Genomic DNA, 16,790 nt, shown 5'->3' on the forward strand with positions numbered 1-16,790 from the left:
ATCAGGCTCTGTGCTGACAGCTCCGAGCCTGGACCCTGCTTTGGAGTCTGTATCTCCCTCTTTCTCTGCCCCTCCCGCTTGATCTCTCTTTCTCTCTCAAGAAAAAAAAAAAAAAAAAAAACATTAAAAGATACTTTTAAAAGGTCTCACATCAGTGTGTACAGGGTGTTTGAGGACAGAGGAAATGGAGGCAGGAGAAGGAAGGTCATCTCAGGAGTATGGAGGTCAATATGACCTTAGATTTGGGTAAGGAGTTGGAAAGACTTAATGAATTGTCTATGACATCAAGGGCGAGAAAGGATTGAAAAGTGATTCTAATAAGGGAGCCTGGGAGGCTGGTGGGTGGTTGTAACTTTGGCAAAAATAAGAGGTGATTTTTTTTTTTTATGTGTGAGGAAAGCAAATTATTATTAGGGAAAGAAGCAGTCAGAAGACACAAAAGCACCAGGCAGAAGGGTCAAGATCAACGCTGAACATTTCATTTGAAGATAATCTGCTGACTTTCAAATTGTTCATTGAAACCAGCTGCTATAGCATGGTTGAAGGGGAGTAGGGGGAAAAGGAAAAAAGAAAACCTCACATAAGTATATTCCAAGAAAGATAATTTCTGGTGCTGACAACATTCAGGAAAGTGATAAAAGCTTCACAGCAAGCCAAACTCTGTTTACATGAACTTGGAATAGCAATTGCCCCTTTCTTTGCAGCATTTCCCCCCAAATCCTTAAAGCCCCATTCTCCTTTAACAATGTCATGACTTGAATTGAATTATAATTCCTGATACTAACACATAATAACTAATTTAGCGTCTGGCTGAGGCATGTATAGTAAGGTCAAATAGCAGATACCTCATATTCTATTAAATTACTGTGTTCTTCAGAAAAAACTTAGTTTCCCTGGGGTTTGCCATATAGAATGCAATGTCTTTCTGGAACAAACTGACCACCCATAAAACCTGCAAAAAGATGGTACAGTAAAATCCTTTTCTGTGCCTCTGGGAAGAGTTCCCTAAGATCCTAATCCCTACAACTGTGTCCAGAAACTATTCTGAAATATTGAAGTAATAGGCAACCTTATTTCTATCAGCTGCTTATGTCGTGCCAGTATTATCTTTTGGTATTAGCTTTTTACATGAGGGTATGAGCTTCACTAAATGTTAAAGAGCATTAAAGACAATAAAAAGACTATTAAAAGAGTGTCCTTTTAAGATTTATAAATGTATATACACACAATATATACACACATAATGTGTATATTATGTATATTCTGTATAATATATAATATGCATATATATAATATGATTTTGTCAACTGATTTTGTCAACTGTATGTATTGTAGTAACTACTATGGTGTTTCATGATGTAGAACGTTTCCATGACTGAAAATACCCACAGTGTCTCTGTGCTGTCAGCCCTATCCCCTCACTTCTGGCCATTGGCAGTCGTTCCCCTGTCACTGTAGTTATAACTTCTAGAATTTCATACAAAAGGAATGATGCAATGCATACTTCTCTGTGCCTTTCACTTAGTATCATGCTTACATTGTTGCGTGTATCAGTAATTTGTTCGTTGTTATTTATTAATTAGAGAGCGAGAGAGCGTGGCGCACACATGCACACATGAGTGCCGTTGGGTGACAGGCAGAGAGAGGGAGAGAGAGAATCCCAAATAGGCTCCCTGCTGTCAGCACAGAGCTGGATGTAGGACTTAAACTCACGGATGGTGAGATTATGACTTGAGCTGAAATCAAGAGTTGGATGCTTAATGCCCTGAGCCACACAGATGCCCCTTTGTTTTTATTTATTAACTAAATTCCATGTTTTAAAAATTTACTAGTTTTTCCTGTATGTTTTTTCTAGGATCCAATACTGAATGTCACTTTACATTTAGTGGTTATATCTCTTTCGGTTCCCTTTGGGCTATAACTCTTGCTCAACTTGACTTGTTTTGATGACCTTGATATTTTTGATAAGTACTGATCAGGTGTTTTAGACAGTGTCCTGTTTTAGTTTATGCGATGACTTTCTCATGGTTACGCTAAAGTTGAGGTTTTTCAGAATAGAATCACAGAGGTGAAGTGGTTCTCCAATCTAGCATATAAAAGAAACCTAGTTATTAACATGTATTATCACTAATGTTAATTTTGAAATCTTGACTGTTTCTCAGTTTTTTGCCTCTGAATAATCACTTTTTTCCTCCTTGACATACTGTGGTCGAGAGGAAAGTCATTGTAGCCTGTACTTCTGCACAGGGTGTTGTGCTCTACCTCTTTAAGGAGAGGCTATCTATGTAAAATTCTTTGGAAGTCTACTGTACAGGAGCTTCCTCTCTTATTCCTCTGTATTCATTTACATAACCACTTATTTTTTTTTTTTTTCAACGTTTATTTATTTTTGGGACAGAGAGAGACAGAGCATGAACGGGGGAGGGGCAGAGAGAGAGAGGGAGACACAGAATCGGAAACAGGCTCCAGGCTCTGAGCCATCAGCCCAGAGCCTGACGCGGGGCTCGAACTCACGGACCGTGAGATCGTGACCTGGCTGAAGTCGGACGCTTAACCGACTGCGCCACCCAGGCGCCCCAACATAACCACTTATTAATTAATATGGACTTATTTGATTTTTTTTTATACTTTGGTTAACCCCACCCAATATTATGTTATTCGATTACTCAAATTGTTCAAGTTTTGGCAATTGGGATCTCTTTTACTTGATGGGATACAGTATTTCACCAGGCTGTGTGATTTTTGCTTTATCATTTGGTGAAGTTTTCTTCTATCTCAGATTTGCTGGGATGTTAAAAAATTTGAATGCGTATTGCAGTTTATCAAATACCCTTCTAACACTTGAGTTGATCAGATGGTTTTTAGTTATCTTTTTAGTTATCAAATTACTGTTAAATTCTTGAACATTAAATCAGCCTGACATTCTGGGGAAACCCAGGTTGGTCATGACTTAACCATCTTTATAGTTTAATTTGTTGAAAATCTATGTTCTTTTTTTTTTTTTCTTTAACGTTTATTTATTTTTGAGACAGAGAGGAGACCGAGCATGAACGGGGAGGGTCAGAGAGAGGGAGACACAGAATCCGAAACAGGCTCCAGGCTTTGAGCTGTCAGCACAGAGCCCAACGCGGGGCTCAAACTCACCGACCGCGAGATCATGACCTGAACTGAAGTCAGCTGCTTAACCGACTGAGCCACCCAGGTGCCCCGAAAATCTATGTTCTTTGAGAAATATTTGTTATTTTCTGGCAATGTCTTTGTCTGATGGTGTTAGCAAGGCCTCATAGAGTAAGGTAAGAAAGTATTCCCTCTCTTCAATTGTTTTTAAAGATTTTTCTGTAAAATTGGTATGAATTCTTCCTTAAATGTTGACTAGAATTCACCATTGAAGCAATTTGGGTATGGAATTTCCCTTTTTAATTATAAACTAAATTTGTTTAACATATGTAAGGCTATTCGGGGTATCTATTTCTTGTTGGGTGAACTTCAGTGTATATATTGCAAGGAATTTCTCTCATACGTTTTTCAGTTCTCCATAAAGTTTTCATATATTCTTATCCTTTTAATGTCTATATAATCTGTATTGATGCTATATCTTATTTCTGATACGGTGCATATCCCTTTTTTCTTTTTCAGTCTGGCCACATGTTTATCAATTTTAGTGAACTTTTCAAAGAACCACATCTTGGTTTATTTTTTGCTATTTTTTTTTGTTTTCATTTTTACTGATTTTTTCCCCTTTCCGATATTATTTTATTTAATCTTCCTGATTTGGGTTTAATTGGCTCTTCTTTTTCTAGCCTTCAGTTGGAAGCTTAATTCATTGATTTTCATACCTTGTTCTTTTCCAATGTAGGAGCTTATTTCTATAAAGGCTTCGGTAAGTGTTGGTATCCTGTCACAAATTTGGATACGTTGTCTTTACATTTTGATTTAGAGAAAAACACTTAATAGTCTCCCTTTTAATTTCTTCTCTGACTTATGGATTATTTAGAAGTGGTCTATATCACATGGCTTATGTACCATAAAATTGTTCCATTTGGGGGGGCACCTGGGTGGCTCAGTCACTTAAGCGTCTGACTTCAGCTCAGGTCATGATCTCGGTTTGTGAGTTCAAGCCCTACATTGGGCTCTTGTGCTGACAGCTCAGAGCCTGGAGCCTGCTTCAGATTTGGTATCTCTCTCTCTCTCTCTCTCTCTCTCTCTCTCTCTCTGCCCATCTCTAATTTGTGCTTTCTCACTCAAAAAAGTTAAAAAAATTTATTAAAAAATTCTTCCATTTAAGCTTAAAATTCAATGGGTTTTTTTTTAAGTTTACGTAGTACACAACAATCACCACTGTCTAGTTTGTCCACATTTTCTGCTGTCTGAAAAGATTCCTAATGTCAATTTGCAGTAAATCGTGGTGCTTATTGCCAGCTCTTGGCAATCACTAATCTACATTCTGTCTGTAGAGAATCAACTTTTGTGGGCATTTTCTCTCAATAGAAATATAATGGGTTATTTAGAAGTATGTGGTTTATTTTCTATTTGTGAATTATCTGAATTTCCTTCTTTGGTTGATTTGGAACTGAGCTTTGTATCATTTTGATTTTAAAAAATTTGAGATAGGATTTGTGGTCTGTTATATAGTGTTATTTGGAGACTGCTCCATCTGGATTTGAAAAGACTGTATGTTCTGTGGTGGATGGAGTGTTGTACAGATAACAGGTAAGGTAGGTTGATAGTGTTGTTCAAGTCTATATACCTGCTGGTTTCCTATCTAGTTGCTTTCTTCATTATTGAGAGTATAGTACTGCAATCTACAGTTGTTGAAATCTCTCTCTCTCTTCCTTCAATTCCATCATTTTCTTTATTTTGGTTTTTGGAGATAGTATGTTAGATTCATAGGTTTTTATATTTTTGTATTTTTGTTAAATTGACCATTTTAGCATTTTTTTTGGTCTGACACTGTATTTTTTTTCTTTCTGATACTGGTGTAGCTATTGTGGTTTCTGCTAGCCTATTAGAGCTTTCTTCATTTTTTACTTTCAGTCTCTTTGTGTAATTAAAACTGAATTTCTCTTGGAGAGATAGTACAAGTGTGTCATATTTATATAGTTTGAATTTTGTGAATCTATGCATTTTGATTGGAAGATTTAATCCATTTACATGGAGTATAATTATTGATATGTTTGAATTTTTAAAAATATTTTTAATGTTTTTTTTTCATTTTTGTGAGAGAGAGAGAGACAAAGTGAGCAGGTGAGGGACAGAGAAAGACACAAACACAGAATCCGAAGCAGGCTCCAGGCTCTTAGCTGTCAGGTCAAAGCCTAATGGGTGGCTCGAACTCACGAATTCTTAGATCATGACTGGAACCGAATGGGCCGCTTAACCGACTGAGCCACCCTGGTGCCCCGATATGTTTGAATTTCTGTCAGCCATTTTGCTATTTGCTATTCCTCCTTTACTACTTTATGTTGGATTAAGTAGATCTATTTTCAGATATCACCTAAAAATTGTTTTGGGGGGTTAGTTTTTCAGTGGTTCCTTGAAAGTTATAATATACATGCTAATTTAAAATCAGCTTCAGGTGAATACTAACCTAAGTAAAATTAAATAAACTTTGTTCATATATAGCTCCCTCCCCTCAGTTATCCTTTGGGCTAGTCTTTTTTTTTTTTTCTTTTCTTTTTTTTAAAGAGAAAGAGAGTGTACAAGCTGGGAAGAGGGGCAAATGGGCAGACAGGTAGGGTGGGGGGAGAGAAAAAGATAGAGAGAGAATATATATTAAGCAGGCTACATACTTAGACCAGATCCTGATGCAGGGCTTGATCCCACAAATCGTGAGATCATGACCTGAGCTGAAATCAAGAGTCAGACACTTAACCAACTGAGCCACCAAGGTGCCCCTCCTTTGTAATATTCTTATCATAAATATTATATTTTAAAATACTAGGCTAGAAGTTATGAAGGAGTTTGATCATTTTTATTATACATTTCTTATCAGTCAAGAGAGAAAAATATATTCAGACTTGGTTTCATATATAGCTAACAAATACCTTTACTGGTGCTCATAATTCCTTCCTGGATTTAACTTACTTTCTGATGCCATTTGCTTTTTGCCTGAAGGGTTTCTGTATTTCTTGTAAGTCAAGTTTGCCAGCAATGAATTTTCTCAGTATTTGGTTATTTGGAAACGTCTAAATTTATCCATTTGTTAAAGAATACTTTGGGACACATGGGTGGCTCAGTCAGTTAAGTGTCTGGCTCTTGATTTCATCTCAGATCATGATTTCAGGGTCATGGATGAAGCCCCGTGTTGGGCTCAATGCTGATCTCTCTCTCTTTCTCTAATAACAATAACAATAATAATAATAATAATAATAATAATAATGGTTTGAATAAAGAATTCTTAATTGCCCTTTTTAAAATATCTAGGCCAAGTGTTGCTAGGAGGATCTAGACTTGTTTTCAGAAGTAGTCTATAATAATTTTCTGTTGAACATAACAATTGCATGGAACACCAGCATCATAAAATTAGTTACCATATGGATCAAGACCAAAACAAAACTGTGTAGTCATATCTGAACACAGATATTAAAAAAAGAGAACATTGCCCAAAACACACAAATACCCGGACCTTTCCTTCCCATGATTAAAATGATTAATATGAGTGACTTCTGCCTGTTCATCAAGTACAGGTTTGCCTCATTTCATTCTTTCTGTTTCACAGATAAGAGCTTTTAAGATAGAATCATAAAATTTCCTCCCCTGTGTGGCATCATGTAATCCCTAGCCAAGACCTCTTCTTTGAGCCCTCTTTTTTTTTTTTTATTTTTTTATTTTTTTCAACGTTTATTTATTTTTGGGACAGAGAGAGACAGAGCATGAACGGGGGAGGGGCAGAGAGAGAGGGAGACACAGAATCGGAAACAGGCTCCAGGCTCTGAGCCATCAGCCCAGAGCCTGATGCGGGGCTCGAACTCACGGACCGTGAGATCGTGACCTGGCTGAAGTCGGACGCTTAACCGACTGCGCCACCCAGGCGCCCCGAGCCCTCTTCCAAAGCATCCAAATCCTGTTACACCCTCTTACTGAGACACTTCATGGTTCCCCATGGTGTGTGGTCTCCCCTGCCATTGGAACAGGTTATAAAGCCAACTTTGTTCAACTATAGGTGAGTTACTTGTCTCTTTGGCTGATGAGCATTGTCACCTGAATTAAAAAGGATGAAGGTTATGGGGCACTTGGTTAACTTGGTCATTAAGCAAAGTTCATGAGTTCAAGCCCCACCTCAAGCTCTTTGCTGACAGCGTGGAACCTGATTGGGGTTCTCTCTCTCCTTCTCTCTCTGCTCCTCCCCTGCTTGCTGTTTCTCTCAAAAATAAATAAATTTAAAAAAATTTTTTTTTTAACGTTTATTTAGTTTTGAGACAGAGAGAGACAGAGCATGAACAGGGGAGGGGCAGAGAGAGAGAGGGAGACACAGAATCTGAAACAGGCTCCAGGCTCTGAGCTGTCAGCACAGAGCCCGACGCCGGGCTCGAACTCGCGGACCATGAAATCGTGACCTGAGCCGAAGTCGGCCGCTTAACCGACTGAGCCACCCAGGCGCCCCAAAAATAAATAAATTTTAAAAAGAAATATGAAAGTTACAATGGGCAAAGACCTACTACGTAATTACAAACAAAACTAAGTAATGGATCATAATATTAAAAAATTTTAATTCGAGGTAAAACCTTAAATTAGCTTAATATAGGTGAATAAAAAAGGATAAAATTTATAATTAAAATCGAACTTCAAAGTCTGTAGATACTTCAAAATGGCATAAACATGAGGAAAGTTCTTCGTGGAATATTCTTGCTTTCTAGATTAGCAGTCAGGAATTTCTTTTGTAAAGGGTTCAAAAAGCAAATAGTAAATATTTTCAACTTTGCAGGTCAGATTTCTATTGTAAGCACTCACCTTTGCCATTGTGTTGTGAAAATAGCCATGAACAATACACAAATGTGTTTGAAGAAAACTGTATTTATGTACATGAAACTGGAATTTTATGACTTTGATGTGGCACAAATGGTGGAAATTATTTTTAGCTCATGGAATGTGCAAAAATAGGAAAGGGACCATATTTAGTCTGTGTGCCTTTCTTGACACCCCTTCTCTAGGTAATGATTGGCTCACTACCTCTCATCTTTACTATAATGTCACCTTCTCAGTAGAGGTCTTCCCTGATTTCCTTTTAAGAACAGCACCCTTCCCCCCCCCCACTTCCTTCTCTTCTTTTTGTTCCCCTATTGAACTTATAGTTAAAGGACCTACACATTTTATTCATTTGTTTGTTGTTAGACACTCCTCATTAGAATGTACAGTCCTTACATGTTAGAGTTTTCATTTTTGTTAACTGCATCCTCACCTGCTATGAAAGCGTTGAGTGTATTGTATGCTCCTACTCAGTATGCTCCTAATACAATGAATAAATGAGAACCTATGAGAAGAATCACAGCAGCAGATGTTAGTAGTCACCTGGCTCCAGGGGTGGTCATACTTCATTGTCTCCAGTTTGAGAACCCACGTGGAAGATACCTTTACCTCACAGTCATGACAGTGAAAAGATTGAGCTTTTATTTAATAGTCTGAGATACTGGAAAAGATTGTTCAAATTAGGGAATGTAGCCTAAAAATCCCATTTGGACTACAGTTTTTGTGTGTGTGTGTGTGTATCCCTCATAGCCATCTGGTGAAAAGTGACAGGGAAGATTAGATCAGCTATAGATAGATAGGTAGTAGCGGTTGCCCTACAGGAAGAGGACTGGGCGTTTAACTGAGAATTGACTTCCACTTCGATTGATTATATAACATTTAAAGAGGAGGCTCCAGACTTCTTTTTTTTTTTTAATTTTTTTTTCAATGTTTGTTTATTTTATTTGGGACAGAGAGAGACAGAGCATGAACGGGGGAGGGGCAGAGAGAGAGGGGGACACAGAATTGGAAACAGGCTCCAGGCTCTGAGCCATCAGCCCAGAGCCTGACGTGGGGCTCGAACTCACGGACCGCGAGATCGTGACCTGGCTGAAGTCGGACGCTTATCCGACTGCGCCACCCAGGCGCCCCGAGGCTCCAGACTTTTGATATGCTAGAGTCTTAGGATGCTGATCTCATAAGAAGATGTGGGTGCAGAAAGCTTCTTTTGAGTGCATGTTTGCCTGGTGAACACACTTGTTCAGAGGGTTGGCTTGGAAAGTGTGATCTACTTCATGCAGACCTAAGGCCGCTTGAAACCGCTTCTGGGTTAGATATAAATATAATCATTTTTTATCTTTTCTTTGATTTTAAATATAAATTTTTAGAGTATAGATGAAAATACAAAGTATATCAAAGTAAACAAATCACAATGTTGGATACCAAAGAAAAATGTTTGTGATTATCTGTATTTTTATTTCTGCAACAAGCAAGAATATTGTGTATTCATTTTTAAAGCATTTTCTAATTTTCTTAGAATGTTAATAAGTGAGCAAAGTTGTTGTGAATTTTTAGTACTGACAGATTGTTGAGCGGTAGAAGACATTGCAAGTGTATAGTCTCCTGGTTTAAAAAATGGCCCATGCCTGTGTTTGAAAGGACAGAATTCAGAGGCCAGTGTCCCACCTCCTCTTGGAAAGGAACTATCCCTTGTTTTCCCTTTCAGAACAGAATTCAAAAGCTTACAGAGAAGGCTGTTAACATAAATGCAGGGAACACTGCCTACTGTCAGATGAGAAGGAACAGTGAGGAGGGTAAGTACCTAGGGTCCCTGCCATTAAAAAGCACAACAGCCGTTCAGTAATTGTTAGACAGTCATTCACCTACTAAAGAACATTGAAAATGTAGGCCTGGTCTTGCCATTCTTCCAATTTATTAAGAGCAGATGGCAATCTAGGTTTGTATATGAGATCCACCCATTTTTTAAATGTCAGTTCATTCACTCAAGATGTTTTAAAATTCTGTATAGGTCAAATAAAATACCATGTTGGACTTAATCTTCTGGTTTCCTGCTTGATGGGACCCCTGAAGAAGATGATTGATCAAAGCACTTTGTTTCACATGATTCTAAAGTTACAGTGCAATACCAAGTTGATAGTATCGGGGAGGAATAATGGAGGGTAGGATATATACCTGAGCACATTTGTGCTCCTACCGTCTTAAGACTCTATCTAGATAAATAGATCTTTTCTTAGATCTTAAGCATAGTTCTATAGATTATAGATAAATTCACCTCTTGTCACGGGATCGTCTTTAGCAATGGCGGTCTCTTGGCGTATGGGAAAGGTCATTTCAGATAGTATAAACCTTTATATCACAATATACATCTACAACTTTGTGAAAGAAAAAATAGCGTGATAATTGTAAAAAATGAAGTGATAGGTAACTAATTAAAATAGTGTAATTGAAACCATGCTTACAGAACAAGATAAGTTAAATAGATTCTTGAAGCCTTTCAAGGGAAATAAATCTTATAGCATGGTTTCTATAAGAATAAATTCCAAGTACTCAACTATTTATATTCCAAGGAACACTTAAAATACAGCCCTTTCATAAACTAGAGGCTGCTGCCTGCCTGTGGTCTCTTCTCCCAGAGAACAAGATTTGGCTACAAGGAACATTTTCGCTGTTCTTGGACCGTTGTGTAGCTATTGAGCCAAATTATTTATAAAGGAAAGAAAAAAGAAAACATGAGCTGAGGGTGGCCTATGGAATGCTACCTGGGTGCCTTACAAACACACGACTGCCCTGAATTTGAAAAGACTGACATTTATATTTCCCTTTCTCCTCGCCTCCTGATAAAAAGCTTCTCTGTTCCTTCTAGGGGATACTTGATCAGGCTCAGCAAAGAATGACCCCACACAGACCTAACTGGGACCCTTGGGCAGCTGACCAGACTTCACAGGCAATTCATCCAGCCCTTCCTTTTACCTCTGAGGCATGATTTTCCTCCCTGACACTTGGTAGAGGCTGAGACAACTTCGCAGTTTTTAGTATGTGTCAGTAGTGTCTGTAGAAATGTGTCAGTCTTGGATAACACATTTCCCTAATTCTACCTTCTACATAGTACCTCTGTGTAAAATATATGTGAATGTGTAGATAAATTTCCATTTACTTCATTGCTTTTTCTCACATCCTGCTAAGTTAAGACCATATCCTAAATTTTTAATAGCTTTTAAAAAGTTTCTTAGTATGTTTCTCTCTGATATTAAAGTGTTAAGTAATAATCTTTTAACCCAAAGCATGATATAAGCACTTAAATTTTTGGCCACGTAAAAATAGTAACATAATCAAAATACTCTTCTTGCTTTATTGCAGCCTGTGGATCCACCCATCACACTAATAGTTGTATCTTCTTAAATGTACTAGCCTATCACTTATCTCCAGGCTTTGAGGTGTCTTTATTGTTTCTGACTTTGAAACTCTGTTCTAGTTTATTAGAGATTTTTCAGGTTCTGCCTTTTCACAGTGCTGGTGTTAAGTGGAGGTAGATTCTAATACCAACAAGTTTCATCATTCTCTCCAGTGTGTGCTATCTCTTGGAAAAAGTAAATTAAGTCCCGTTTCAGACTAGCAAGCTTTACCCTGCTCCCATGTTGATTTAAGAGATTATGCTCTTAAGAGACAATTTCTACAACTAATTCAGTTCCTTGTCTCCTTACAGCCAATCTAAATCTGCCTCTCCTTTAAGATTAGGTTTTCCAGTCCCTCCCTGGGAAATTTAAAAAATTTTAATCTCAGCAAAACAAAAGCATTTTCTCAATAGCTCTTTGGATGCTGGTTTCATCATCCCCATACATGGCTATTGGCACTTTTACCTCGACATGTCTACCTAGCTCATTTCCTCGAATTAAAGGATGTCTCCCCACTCCCAAGAACACTGGCCTCATAAAGATGATTTATCACAAGGGTCCTCAAAACTGTCTTCCCTTGAATATTCAAATTAGAAGCTTCATTCATAAAGAGCTGTAGAAGAGGGGCGCCTGGGTGGCTCATCGGTTAAGGCTCAGACTTCGACTCAGGTCATGATGATCTCAGAGTTGATGGGTTCAAGCCCTGTGTTGGGCTCTGTGCTGACAGCTCAGAGCCTGGATCCTGCTTCGAATTCTGTCTCCCTCTCTCTCTGCCCCTCCCCCACTCACACTCTGTCTCTCACTCTCAAAAAAATATAAAACATTAAAAAAAAATTAAAAAGAGCTATAGAAGGAATTATTCTGGATAAAGCACTGTACTTCATGGAAAGTTCTTAGGGTATACTAAGGCAATTTCAAGACACTGTGGGCTTGAAAATGGGGGATGGTGCCAAAATCTAAGGAATATAGGTAGCCTCTAGAAATTAGAAAATACAAGGAAGATCTACTGTCTCCTAGAGCTTCTGCAAAAGAATATGGTGGGCTGACATCTTTTTTTTTTTTTTTAAGTTTATGTATTTTGAGAGAGGGAGAGAGAGAGCATGACCTGGGGAGGGCCAGGGAGAGAGACAGAGAGAGAGAGAGAGAGAGAGAGAGAGAGAGAGAGAGAGAGAGAGAGAGAGAGAAAGAGAATCTTGAGCAAACTCCATGCTTTCAGCATGGAGCCTTACTCAGGGGTCAGTCCCACAAATGGTGAGATCACCACCTGAGCCAAAATCAAGTCAGACATTCAACCATCTGAGCCACCCAGGAGCCCCCTGACATCTTGATTTTTAGCCCATTAAGACTGGTATCAGTCTCATACTTCTGACCTCCAGGAATGTAAAATGTTTTTAAGCCACTAAGTTTATTGTAATTTTTTTTTAAAGTTTGTTTAATGTTTTTATTTTATTTTTGAGACAGAGAGAGAGCAAGTGTGGGAGGGTCAAAGAGAGAGGGAGACACAGAATCTGAAGCAGGCTCCAGGCTCCGAGCTGTCAGCACAGAGTCCTACATGGGGCTCAAAATTGTGAACTGCGAGATCCTGACCTGACCAGAAGTCGGACACTAAACCAACTGAGCCACACAGGTGCCCTTATCATCATTTTTTATAGCCCAGATACAAAACAAATAGAGGCAAGGAGACTTTATAATCGTACTCATAACTAAAGAATTCTAGCATGAGAATTTTTATTAAATAATTTAATAGCACGGAATGTTATGTCTGCCACATAACATTATACGTATGCATGTATGTATATACATCTATATAATGGCATACATGTATGTATTTGAGTGTAGATACATGAACATATATGCCAAAGATGATAATTTTCCAAAAATACTTTAAAAGTTGGAAAATACTACTTTAAGATGTGTTGAGATGATAATTACCCATCTTGGCTTCAGAATCCTTCCCAGTTAGCAAAATACATAAAAGCACATGGAAAGTATATTTATATACACTGTCACTTTGAGCTTTCACTTCTGTCTCAAGGTCTATACCAGCTATTCTGTTCCATTCTGTAGTGAGCCATCTATTAAAATTTACCAACCATTACATAAACATTTAAAGTTTGGATAAGATTCAAAAGTAATAATTTGTGTGTTTTCATAGTATGAAAACTGTTTCTTAAACTTTTACTCCCTGTAGATTAACTTTGACTGTTCAGGACTGCTGAATTTTCATGTTAGTAGCTTTGCTGTGTTTCCTTATCAAGGAATCTTGGTAATTAATTAGGATTTCTGTAATATGTTATAACAGTGGCTGTTTTTAGTGATCCCAAAACAGTCATGTATAGTTCTAATCTCTTTGTTTTTCTTAGCTTTTTTGCCATGGGATTTCTTACAGTAATTTTAAATATTCATTTTGGGTAAAACTGAGTAAAAACAATTTTGTGAGTCTTGGTAACTGTCAAATGCTGTATAAAATGTATGAATATTGGCGAAATAACTGTTTATAATACTCTTATACAGAGCATAATGATGATAAGGCTAAATGGTTTAATGATGATACAGACATAATTTGGGAATTTTTTTTAACAAAAATGATACACGCTCATTAAAATTTAAAGTAAAAGAATAAAAAGAGCAAAACAAGCTATTTTCAATGTTGATTTATTAAATATACCTACCTTATGTTGCACCTAAGGTTTTTCAATCAATATTTAAATTTTTAATATCCTTAAATGTGGCAGACAGTAACTAAATAATCGAAATCAAAGCAAATGTTGGTGTTTGCAAAGTATTTCTCCACCGTGAAAGCTATTTTTAAAAGTGTTTTAAGATCATAAAAAGTTACAGGAGCCATTAGGTTGGGGTTACTAGTTTTCCAAGTGTGTATTTTAAGTTTGACAGTGTTAGTATAATCATTATTATGAAAGATGAGTAAAAGGTGTTTCTAAATTTCTACTTTTTTTTCCGCTGCCTGTGGCAGACACATTCTAAAGTGGATCCTGCTTCTCTCCACCCCCTGGAGCTCTTGACCTTGTGAATTCCCTTCTTTTTGAATCTGAACATGTCCATTGACTTGAATCTGACCCATGGAGCACAGCAAAAAATGATGGGATATTACCTTTATGATTACATTATGTAAGATTTTAATGTCTATCTTGCTAGGACTCAAATCCTTGCAGACTGTTGGACCAGGAACTTGTGTTTCTGGCTACCTTTTGTATAGAGCCATCATCAGTTTTTCGACTTGTGATTTTAGCCTCTTGATTAGTCAAAGCCAGCAGTGGGAGATTTTGGGTAAGAGGATCAAATGATGTCACTTGTAGATGTTTTTATTTGTAAGAAAGGAATGAAATTGTAAATCTCATTGGATCCTTAAAATGGACCCTCTTTCTTGTCCTCTGAGTTGGAAGTGGGAGAGGGATGTGGGGAAGGAAAGAGTCTGCTTCGTTGGGGACTCAGGTTGCTTAAATTTTATATATTACTTGGCAGGGAAGCTACTTAGAAGCAGGAGTCATGTTATTACTGCACTTTCTTATCTCTTAAGAAGCCATCAGTTACTTGAAGCAACCTGGCAGATGCATGAGCATTAACTTGTGTTTTGAAAACCAGCAGTAAAATTAGGAATTTGTTCCTAATTCCAGTGGTCCTGCTTACTTATTTTCAAAGATGAAGAGTTATCTGCTTAATTATGGAATTTAATGTTTGTAGGTAACATTTGAATCTTTTGCCTGACCTACATTCTTTTGCCTGTGTGAGTTTAGCTTGTGTAATTCTGCTTGATTGTGATTGGACTGTCAATCATGTGGCCCCTTTTCCCCTGCTAGAGGGGTGGGAGCATGAGCCAGTGTGATGGAGCCACAACAGTGATGGGAGGTGGTAGTGTTCATGTGCTCAGGAAAGACTAGAGTCCTTTAGGAAATTGCTATCAGTATCGAAGAACATAGTGGACTTCCTTTTTTATTTTTTTTTAAACATTCATCTGAGAGAGAGACAGAGAAAGAGAAAGGGAGAGAACATGCGTGAGTGGGAAAGGGGAAGAGAGAATCCAAAGCAAGCTCCATGCTGTCAGCACAGAGCCTGACTTGGGGCTTGAACCAAGGAACTGTGAGATCATGACCTGAGCCAAAGTCAAGAGTAGGTCGTTTAACTTGATTGAGTCACCCAGGTGCCCCTAAGGAGATAGCGGGCCTGTTATTGAAGTTACTTTGAGGCAGGTTTCCATCCTTTGAAGGTGAAATGACTGTGACACATACAATTTGTTTTGCATCTGGAAATCTAGATAATGAATGCTTCTGTTTTTGGCTTCTCCATCAAACTGCATATATTTGATTTCATTTCTGATAATTCTACCCTAATGAAATGAGTTCTATTTTGGTTACTGAAACAAGGATGTGTAACAGGATCTCTTATACTGTGTTTCAGACTGAATGAGAAATCCTTGCTGGAAATGTTATTAGCTCTTTGTGCCCTCAGTGATAAACTATATTTGGGGCACCTGGGTGCCTTAGTTGGTTAAGCATCTGACTTCAGCTCAGGTCATGATCTCTCGGTCCATGAGTTCAAGCCCTGCATCGGGCTCTGTACTGACAGCTAGAGCTTAGAGCCTGCTTTAGATTTTGTGCCTCCTTGTCTCTCTCTCTGCCCCTTGTCAACTCATGGTCTGTCTCTCTCTCCAAAATAAATAAACATTAAAAAAATTTTTTTGAATTCCATTTAATGTAGTTAAATATTGTTATAATTTTCAGGGCATAAATCATGCTCACATCCAAAAGCTTGTGTTTGTTTCTTTGTTTGTTTGTTTGTTTATTTATTTATTTATTTATTGAGAAAGAACACGTGAGAGAGGGGCAATTAATGTTTTTAATAGTCTAAAATATCTTTATTTTTGATAACAAAGTAGTACATGCATTTTTAGCTTACACAAAACAGTGAAATTCATTAAGTAGAAAGTGAATGCTTTCCGTATTAAGGGTGGATTTTATGAGATGAAATAGAAATATTTGTCAATTATAGTAAAAATAAAAGAGTGATTTTACATTTTACCAGGATGTTTTCATAGAGTTTGCCAACAAAATCTGTCCAATTTCCTTGATTTGTAACTACTGGTTATAGAACTCTAAAACCTATTCTTTTACCAATTCTGTAATGTTACTTCATAAAACCTGAGGAAGTATTTGTTCTTGATTATCAGAGGTTAAAAGAAAGACTTGCTTAATCCTTTGAAATCTCAGTCTTCTTTTTCCTGTTGCTATTTGACCTTCACAGACTTCCCATCCTCTATTCCAGACTTTTCATTCACTAATTTTCATCCCTCCGTTCATTTACTGAACTCTTATTTATTAAGGACCTATTATATGCTACACATTAGATAAGAACCTTGACTTCATGCACTGATAGTCTCTTGGGAGAAAGAGACACAAACACAAAGCACCTTCTCAA

This window comes from Lynx rufus, unplaced genomic scaffold, assembly GCF_022079265.1.
Source record: "Lynx rufus isolate CCGP_SWC_20201006 ecotype Redwood Valley unplaced genomic scaffold, mLynRuf1.p SCAF_1, whole genome shotgun sequence".
Lineage (NCBI taxonomy): Eukaryota > Metazoa > Chordata > Mammalia > Carnivora > Felidae > Lynx > Lynx rufus.